Raw genomic sequence first — 10474 nt, 5'->3', positions numbered from 1 at the left:
GAAGTTGGGGGGGGCAGAGGGGGAGATGCAGTCAGGGGAACTGGAGCCCCGCCCCGGGGGGGCCGGCACTAACTCATGGCCTTAGACAATTCCCTTCCCCTCCTTGGGCCTCCACCTGTAAACTCTCATCTGTTAAATGGGCAGATTGGCCAGGTGGCCCCCAGGTGCCTCCCACCCACTCTTAGGTGCAGCACGGGCAGGGGGTGGGGTCTCTGGAGGAAGTGGCCGCCCAAAGGAGCACTGGCAGGATGAACCTGAGCAGGTTGTGTCCAGGCAGGGGCGAGGCGGAGCGGGCTGGAAATGTAGGGGTGGCCTCGCTTTTCTGAAGCTGTTGTGTGTCTGTGGCCTGTACCTTGTGGAGGCTGTAAGAAGGCAGACAGGTCACAGCTGGAGGACTTTCTGACCACTGGAGCTTTCCAGGAATGCGGGGCTGCCCGTGGGAGGTGCTCAGGGTGCTTTCTTCGGAGGAACTGAGACCAGTCACTGGGGCAGGGCCTGGTGCCAGCGATATCTGCATTTGGGAGGCTGGGCTCAGCGTTCTCAAGGATATTTGAATCCAAATGTCTGTGGTTTTGTGCGTCCAGGCAGAACGGATACCCATGGCGAGATATTACTAAGTCCTACTCGACAGTTCGAGGCCAGACAAGCCCCGAAGGTAAAGTGGACAAGGACCAGCAGGGCCCCGGAACATTCCGGCATGGCCGGTGGGAACGTAAGGTGGCACGGGGCCCCGGGAGGCGGGGTCACAGTGCCTTATAAACACACAGACATCTACCTGCCACAGGACTGCCTTGTGCCGCCCCGGTACTTGGCCAGGAGATGTTCACACAGCCGGCACAGGGCTGTTGCCACCGGCTTTCTGTGTAGTGGAAGGAACCCAGATGTTTCCACTAATCCACAAAGTGATGCAGGTAGTGATGGGATGCCACCCTCTGTTTGGAAGGAAGAAACCACTTTGCGGCTCTTGCAACAGCGTGGAGGGATCTCAGAAGCTGGGGGCAGAGTGCGAGAAGCCAAGCACAGTCTACGCAGCATGTGGCTCCATGCATCCGGTCTTTGGGGAAAGGCTGGGTTATACGAACAGGAGGCAGATGGGCGGTTGCAGAGTTGGGGGTCACGGCAGCTCTGACGATGGACAGGCGGCAGGAGGACTTTGGGGGATGGCAGGACTTCTATGTCGACTGGCCGCGCTTCTGTGGCTTATACACATTTGTCTGCAGGAGTGAACCTGTGCCCCGAAGATGGGCTTTGGGGTCTGCACGTGAAAAGAGTGAGTATATAATCGGAGCAGGCAAACACCACCACCCACCGGTAGGACTGATGGGGAATCCCTCCCCTGACCCAGAGCAGGCTCCGGTCTGGAGAACTTGGAGCGCTCACGCACTGGGCTCCCACCCATGCCTGCACGGCCGTGTCCTGCCCAGATAGTGCCACCCCTGCCTTGTGCTCTGAACGTACTGTAGTCACTCACCCGTCTGTCCATCTGTCCACTCATCCGTCCATCTGAACACCCTTCCGTCCATCTCCTTACCCATCATCTGCCCACCACCCACCTGTCTATCTGCCCAGCCACCCACCCATCCATCTGTCCATCTGCCCACCTGTCTGTCCATCTGTTCACCTGTCTGTCCATCTGTCTGCCTACCCACACGTTTGTCGACCCCTGCCCATCTGTCAATCTGTCCAGGAGAGACAGGGATTGTCACGGTGAGCACTTCCTGCTGGGAGCTGGTCAGAGGGCACTCTGGATGCAGAGATGAGGCAGATGAGGGGCCATAGCTGCAGGGGCACCACCACCCCAAGGACAGGAAGAGCAGTCATTTCAAAGGGGGCTGAGGGGAGGAAGGGGTCCCTAGGAATGCAGCAGTGGGGGAGGACGGGGTGCAGAGGCCCCGGAGGCCACGAGGCCCTGGACACACAGGGCCGGCATGACACTGTCCTGGAGGTCATTCTGGGCTGGCAGCGGGTGCAGATGTGGTGGGAGCTCCCGTGTCCATGGTCTGTTTGCACTCCTACAGCCAGCGTCATTGTAACCGGGCAGGACAGGGAGGAATGTGTACTTACTGCCCTTGTAGCTGGGAAATCCTGCGCCCTGTAGATGCACCGGCAGCCCCGAGGTGAATCCAGCAGGGGTTTGGGATGGGGTGTGGGCAGGGAGAAGGCGGGAAAGAGGGATTTGGCCCCCAGACCCAGGGAAGGCTGTGCGGGGAGCCCGTGTTACCAGCAAGCACCTCTAGGGGGCAGCAGAGGCCACAGAACGCTCCTGGCCATCCGACCCTGGTGGGAGTAGAGGATGTGAGGTCGTCCTGTCCTGTCGTCCTTGCTCCCCTCGGGGGAGGGGCCTGGGGCTTCTCTCAGGCGCTTCCCACCCACGCGCCCTTGATCCTGCCTCTTCTGAAGAGGCCAGGAGGCAGTGCCCTCTCTGTCACTCTGTCTGCCTCTGCTCTGTCTCTACCTCTTGCTCCCCTTCTCTCTATCTCTGTCTGCCTCTGTCTGTCTCTTACTTGGATGTTTTTCCTTCCCCAGTGGTACAGTCATCTAATGACAAAGGTCTTAAAGGTGTACTTTATGTCACGGGCACCTGTGGGGCCCGTCCTGAGGGCCAGACCCAGTGCTTGTGCTGAAAGGGTAGCAAGAAGGCGCAGTCTCGCTTGGATCCTCTAGGGAGCTGTCAGGTGCACACGGTAGTGAGATTATAAATCAGGCCCAACCATGAGGTTCGAAATCAGGAGCAGGAATTGTAAGCTGCACTAGACAGTCAAGGCCATAATGAAAACAAAGTGGGTGTGCGCTGGCCTCTGCCTTCCTCACAGTCACTATTATTGGGCCTCAGGATTAGCCTTGACCTTCCTGGTAGCCACAGAGAAAAGGGAAACAGGATTGGGTACCCAGATGTGGAGGTAGTGGCTCAGAGGACCCAGCGCTGCTCAGCCTCCTGTTCCCACCACTCTCCCTGCACATTGGGCGCTGCCGTCCCTGACGCAGCAGAGCTCCTGCCGACAGCATCTCCCCTGTGGTCTCCTCCCCACGGCCACGCCAGTGCCCTCCGTCCCCAGGGGATGAGCCCTCGGGCCCCTTGCCTACTGTTGCTTTGCTCTTACCCACTTGTCTTTCCTGGCTCATGGCCACACACCTTTTTTTTTGGTAATTTTTAATGGTGGTAAAATAAACATAAAACTTAGCACTTCAACCACTTCTAAGTGAGCAGCTCAGGGGTACCGAGCACAGTTACGCTGCTGCTCAGCCATCCCCACCGTCCGTCTCCAGAACGTTCCGTCTCCCGACACTGAGACTCTGTCCTGTTACACATGGACCCCACCCACTCCCCTGGCCCTGCCGTCTACTCTGTGTGTCAGTCTGACGACCTGGGACCTCACGTGAGGGGGTCCCAGTGCATGTCCTTCCGTGTCTGGCTGTGTCACTCAGCACGGTGTGTGCAGGGTCCACCCACGTTGGAGCAGGTGCCAGAACTGCCTTCCTTTTTAAGGTCGAATTGCATTCTCAGGCGTGGACTGGCCGCACTGGGTGCCCCCTCCTGGGGCTCTAGTGGTGCAGTGGCACCTCAGGCATTTGCAGGCAGGCCCTTTGCTCCCCCAGGGCCACTTACCTTCCCAGCTCCTGCCTCCCCACGGAGGTCAGAAGAACCTCTTCTGCCCTTGAGGGAGGGAGGGAGGGAGGGCTGGCAGCTTCTTGCTCTAAGAGAACAGAAGGACCCCCAGGGGCTCTTTGTTCTAAAAAGTGCTTTGAGATGCTGGGATCTGGACCCCTTGGAAGAGGGCAGACCTGGTGTGGCTGGAGGGCAGAGTCTGCTTATCCTTACATAGATGAAGCCCTGGGCCCTGCATCCCCTGCCCCCACTGCCCACCGAGGGGGCTTCTCCATCCCCGTTGGCCGGGGTCTGGGCCGGGGTGGAGGAAATGCCACTCTAGGGCTCGGTCCTGGGGTCACCCTGGGGTTGGATGCAGGGGGGGCATGTGGCGGCCACAGGGATGGCCCTGTGTCTGCCACCAGCACCTGCACATCTCCTGGGAAATCAGGCTTGGCTGTGTCACCGTCACCGGGAAGCAGTCTGGCAGCAGCCTCTTGTACATGAGGGGGCGTCCCCCGCTTTCCCTCCCCACCGTGTGTCTGTTTTCCCTCTGTAGTCCCCCCAGGGGCCAAGGCCCCCCAAAGGCTACACTCTGGGAGCACAGGGCCCTGGAACCAGAGAAAAGAACACGGGGATTTAGCTTAAACTCATTAAACCCAATGAACCCTCCCGCCGAACGATCCCAGTCTGCGCCAGGCCTTTTAATCTCGTTCGGGCCTCGGGATAATTTGTTTAGCTGTGCTGATCAGTTGAAGGTTAATTCAATTGGACTTGGGTTATTTATTTGTGCCTGGATTTGCTAAGTGTCATTGGAGGCTCAGGAGGTCTTCATTATGGCGGCGAGATGGCTTCATTAGGGGTCCGCCATGCCTGCCCTGGCCCCCTTGGCCCTTCTTGGAGCATCAGTTGAGGCTCCTTCCTGCCCCGGAGAGGGTGGTGGGCTGGGGGGAGGGGCTCCGGAGACCTGGCTGTGGCCTTGGCTCTGGTGGTGGCCGCCTGTGGTCAGGTAACCAGTCCTCGTGAGTTTGGGTGACATGCCTCCCCGGACTCGTCACCTCGGGAGAACCCCAGAAGCACCCCGCCCCTCTGAGCCACAAACTGGGAACAACGTCTTTCTGGGGGTGGGCTTCGCAGCCTGAGTAAGCTCCGTGAGTGTCCCCCCTACCCGTGACTGGTGCACAGGGACTCTGGGGTCATAGGAAGGGCAAGCTGGATCACTTCCCAGAGCTGGGATCTCTGTGTCTGGGCGGCTGTGAGTGATGGCTGGGGCCGCGGTGCCCGCCTGGGGTGAGCGGGGCCTGGTGGGCTGTGGTTTCCTGCGCTGGGATCAGACGGCCCGGCAGGTTCCTCTTCCTGGGGCTGTGACCTAGCTGGTGCCTGGGACGGCTCTCTGGGTCCAGGGGCTCATGCCTGAGGCAGTGGGCAGGCCGTGGTGGTCCAAAGTTCTCAGGCAGCAGGCAGGCGAGCCAAAGAAAGAGGGGAGAGTTTGGGGTGCTGCTGGGGGGCCCAGGCCACAGTGGTAGCGACTGAGAGGAAGGGGGACGAGTGAGGGTCCCCCCAGAGGTCGCCAGCCAGGCTGGGTGTCGACAGCTGGGACATGCACAATCTCTGATAGCAGACCCCAGAGCAGGGCAACGTGGGAGAGGTCCATCCCTTCCAGAAGAGACCCTTGATCCCGGGGGGAGCATGTTCCTCGGGCCTCATTTCCTGCACGAGAACAAGTCCGCTGTGTTCCAAGAGCTCAGGGGGTCTCGGTGATTCGGGCCAGTCCCTCAGCTGAACCGTGGAGGAAACTAAGGTCCAGGGAGGGGACGTGACACAGTGCGCCAGGGGCAGAGCGCAGACTGATATCCCAGGCCAGACGGGAAGACACTGGTAATGACCCAGGAGCCGAGCCATCAACTTGTAAACACCTTGCAGCTGCCCTGGGAGGGGCAGTCATTATCACCCCTGTGCCCCGGAGGACTTGGAGGCTCAGAGAGGCTGTGTGACTTGTCTGAGGTCACACAGCTGTAGAGCTGATTATGGGCTTGTCCACTTCTACCTGGAGCCCTGCACCTGCCTGTGTGGGCAAGTGTCAAGGTCACTCTGGGGAGGACGTGCTGGGGGAGGTCCCCAGACACAGGCCCCGCGAGCAGACTCTGAGCAGCTGTCCTGTCCTGGGAGGTGACCTCGGGGAGCCCCATCAAGGAGGAGTGAGGCAGGGGAGGGGCGAGAACCATGGAGGGTGTGTCTTCATACAGTTCCCTCCAGCTGGCTGGGGTCGCTCCTCTGGGCCCCTGTGCTGTCCTGCGTGTCCATCCTCGCTGCCTCAGGGACATTAGGTGGTCACTGCCGGATGACCTGCATGTGTCCCCTCGGTCCCTGAGCCCCGTGGGGCAGGGTATGTTGCTGACTCACCTGAACCCAGGCGCCCCCCCCCCCCCCGTTTTAATTGTGGTGAAACACACAGAACTTAATATTTACCAGTTTAACCGTTTTTACCCATACAATCCGGTGGCATTACATACACTCACGCTTCACCAACGTCTGAACCTGGAAACTTTCCTTCACCTGCGACGATGTCCGTCCCTGCTACACACGCCCCGGCAGCTTCCCCTACCGTCTGCTCTCTGCGTCTGTAAGCTGACAACTCCAAGGACCCCGCACACTTCCTGCAGTGGCCAAGGGTTCATCCACACCCACGCCACGGCAGGGGTGAGGCTGCGTGACAGTCCACGGTGACAGTCCACATTGTTCATCCATCTGTGGACGCTGGGGTTGCCTCCACGTTCTGGCTGCTGTGGCCGTGGGCCACGTGCTGAGTCCCCCTGTGCTCCTGCTCGGCGATGTGGAGGAGCGGGCCTGTCATCACCTGCCAGTCACCAGGAGGACGTCAAGGATCTGCAGCTGCCTTTAATGCACATGCCGTGTGGAGAGAGAGAGGCCACCCAGAAACTTGGGCCACGGAGCCATTGGGAAGCAGCCGCAGAGACAGATGCATGATGGGGGAAGTGGGGATGTGGGAACTGGCATCGGGGTCGGCGGGGGAGCCCAGGCCTGATCAGAGCGTGGGCCGAGGCCAGGCGCCTGGCGGCAGGGCCCCGAGAAGGGAAAGCAGGGCCCAGAGCTTCTGGAGAGGGCCGGGGCCTGTGTCCTGGGGGAGCAGGGCCGTGCCTTCAGGGAGACTCCGTGTTTGTGAATTTCAGAGCAGAGGCACTACAGGCTGAGAGAATTTGACCGGAAGCCCAAGAAACCCCTCTTGCTTGGCTCCCAGCAGAGGATGAGGGGATGAGGGGCCAGCCTTGCTCTCTTGGTCCCAAGGCAGCCCGAGGTCATGCTCACGAGGGTCAAAGTCAGGAGAGCTCAGGAGGGTGTTGCCCCAGGGCCTGGGGTTCGGCCGGCCTGAGAACCATGTGGGGGCCAAGTCCAGAGCTGGGGATCCGCATGAGTTCCTGCGGTTGGCTGGCTGGTTCCCCACCGGTGTGGCTGGGGACACCAGCCTCGGGCCGGCACTTGCGCTGGGCCCGCTCTCCTGTACAGGGCTTGTGCCTGTGGGAGGCCAGACCCGCTCCCTTGCAGGGTCGACTCAGGGCAGCCTTCCAGGAGACACAGGGCTTCTCCAGGTCACAGTATGGAACAGTTGTGACCTCCCCCACCCCCCTGCTCCCCACTGGTCACGGGAGATGTGGGCGGGCCCAGGCCTCAGGGGAGTGGAGGTAGACCCTGCCTACGGTGAGGGACCACCACCGTGCCCCGCTTTGAAGGCAGTCCGCCACCTGGAGTCATGGCTGTCCAGCATGTGTGGCGCCAGGCACCAGGCTACGCAGCCACAGGGGTGGGATGCTGCCCTCCCTGTGCCGGCCTACCCCCTCCTGTCCATCCTTGTCTGTCGGGATGGGGGCCTGGGCACTGTGCCAGGCACTGAGATCGGCGCTGAGAGAACACAGAGGCCCTGGCTCGGCACAGCCGCTGTGAGTAGGAGAGGCAACGCACGAGGAAGCGATGTGCCCCTGCACGGTGGCCGCTGAGCCTGCTGAGGATGAGTAACGGGGCGCTTTGGCCTTGGGGGTGGGAGGTCTCCAGGGGCTGAAGTGGGAGGGCAGCAGGCTGTGGGGATGGAGGGGGTGCTGGGGCAGCTCGTGGGTGGGGGTGACTGTGCAAGACGGATACCAGGCCCCCTGTCAAGCTGCTCTTCAGTGAGCACGTCTGGTGCTCAGGTGTCCTGGCTGGGTAGCTGGATCAGGGAGGGGAGAGTGAGTCAGGGAGGCAGGTATGGGGATAATGACAGGCCCCCTCCCCCACAACGTCACCTCCTCCATGGGCAGGAAGGGTCTCTGGTTTCCCGGAGGACCTGGGGGGAGGGGTTGGCTCTCCCTCTCCCTGTGTGTTTGCAGCCCATTACACAGACTGTTATTTTGCTTGTGGAGTCACACAGTGGGGACCACGGGTTTTCATCCACTGAGGGCCTCGCAGATGTAGATCACTACTAAAAGTTAATTAAAGCATTCTAATCTCCAAATGCCTCCAGGCTGCAATATTCACTTCCCTCCTCCCTCGTCACAGCCCCGTTCAAGGGAAGGCTCCTGAAGTCGTGGGTGTGTGCCCAGCCTGGTGTCGCGACTCCTGTGCTTCATACTCAATGCGGTGGGTACTTGGGGAGGAACTACGGGGCCCCTATGCTCCGGGATGGCGCTCTGTCCCCCAGGGCTCAGTTGGTGAAGAGAGGGGGCGCGTCTGGCCACAAGGATGGGGCGTGGGGGGGGGAGGGGAGCGGAGCTGAGAGGCAGGGGCGGATGCGGGCGGAACAGGCTCCCACATGGGGATGCCGCTCCTCCTGTGAAGTCCGCAAACCGTCCCCCCCAGCACGTACTCTGCCACGCACGTGTGGGCTCTGCACCACCGAGGGACACAGAGACAACGCACAACCTTCATGGACCTAATCCTCTGCGGGGCAGCTGGACGGGAGGCTGAGCGGTCAGCAAGCCCATTCATTACAGATGGGGACCCGCCACCACGGGGTCAACGCAGAGGCAGGCTATGGTGTTGGGGGTGGTCGGAGGAGGGAGTGACATTTCAGCTGAGACCTGAAGGCCAAGCAGAAGCCAGCCAGGTGCAGGCTGAAAAAGCCTTCTGGGCAGAGGGCACAGCGTGTGCAAAGGGTCTGAGGCAGGAAGCACAGCTGCCTGATTTCCCGGGGCTGCAGTAACAGAGGAGCACACACCAGGCAGCTTCGCGCCGCGGGGACTTGCTCCCTCGTGGTTCTGGGGTCAGATGTGTGATGGAGACAAGGGCACGCTGGTTCCTCTGGGGACTCACTGGCCAAGTCCACTCCCAGCCCCTCTCAGCCGCCAGTGCTGCCCACCGTGCTGGCTTGTCTTGCTTCTGCTTCTGTGGTCTCGTGCCTACCTCCTCCCCGTGTCTCTGCATCTCCGGTCTCCCTCTGCCTGTGTCTCGTTAGCACCCCACCATTGGGTTTAGCCTTCCCCCCCAACCCCCACAACCCGGATGAGCCCATCGGATGAGCTGCATGTAATGATATCTGCAAAGAACCTTTCTCCAAATAAGGTCCCATTGTGTTTTGTGGGGTTCTGTGGTTGGACACGTGTTTGTAGAGGACACCTGCAGACAGGGCGTGGTTGGTGAGTTTTAAGGACCCTGATGGGGCCAGGGCCATGTGCTGTATGGCCGTGGGCCCAGGGAAGGGGGTCACTTAATTTCACGGTCAGCTGACAGCCGAGGTGGGGATTTGCAAGAGATTGACCCTGTCTGATCTCTCTAAAAACACTGACCTGGCTGGAGCACGCAGAGCAGATGGCCGGGACCAGGGCAGTGGGGTGGCCGAGGCTGAGGCCAGGCCCCCCGGGGAAGGGGCCCTGGGGGCTCACACCGGAAGGGGCTGGATTCCTGACTCGGGCTAGAAGGAAAGGCAGGAGGGTTTGCTGTCTGAGTGGCTGTGGCTCAGGGTGAGAGAGGATGGGGTCTGCCTTCAAGGCTTCCACAGGGACAGTTGGGGGCCGGGGCCTCTCCCCATGGCTTTTGGGAAAACTGCGTGGTGACAAGCAGGCAGGCCCATGGGAAAGGCGGACAGGCGAGTCCCTGGTTTGCAGGGCAGAAGCCGGATGTGGCTGGCAGCAGGCCCTAGGCCTGTGTCTGGACAGGACGTTAGGCCACCTTCATATGTTCATTAGAAAATAACACCACTCTTATGGGCGCCTGGGGGGCCCTGTCGGTTAAGCGTCCAACTTCAGCTCAGGTCATGATCTCACGGTTCGTGGGTTCGAGCCCCAAGTTGGTCTCTGTGCTTGACAGCTTAGAGCCTGGAGCTGCTTCAGATTCTGTGTCTCCCTCTCTCTCTGCCCCTTGCCTGCTCACACTCGGTTTCTCTCTCTCTTTCTCAAAGATAAATAAACATTAAAAAAGGAAAAAGAAGAGAACTCCGCTCGCCGACCCTGAGGGCTGTGTCATTCTGCTTCTCCTGTGTTCACAAAGGTGTTTGAGAAGCAGAAGCAGGGGGTAGAGTGGGTGTCGCTTCCTGACCCCAGTGAGCATTTGCTCCCCCTGGCTCTCCTTTCTCCCCCCATTTCCTGGTCTCTAGGACTCTTTCCACCCTCAGACCCTGAGGTTGTCCCCGTATTTGAGAGACGCTTCCAGCACATGGAAACTCACCAGGTTTGCTCTCTGGTGTAAACTCTGCTTCAGCCAGAAGGCTGAACAAATAATGAGGATTCTCTGGATTCGTTATGCTCTCCGAGTCCGAGCTTCTGTCCCTGGCGGGACCGTCAATGTCAGAAATGCAGGCTTTGGGAAGCAGGGTGGCCGGCTGTGGGTCACGGCTGTCCAGGCCGGCTCAGCGTGTGTCAGGGGCAGAGAGAAGATGTGTGTGTGTGTGTGGGGGGGGGTAGC

Source organism: Crocuta crocuta, unplaced genomic scaffold (assembly GCF_008692635.1).
Source record: "Crocuta crocuta isolate KB4526 unplaced genomic scaffold, BGI_CrCroc_1.0 scaffold273, whole genome shotgun sequence".
Classification (NCBI taxonomy): Eukaryota; Metazoa; Chordata; class Mammalia; order Carnivora; family Hyaenidae; genus Crocuta; species Crocuta crocuta.
This window is presented reverse-complemented; position numbering follows the sequence as displayed.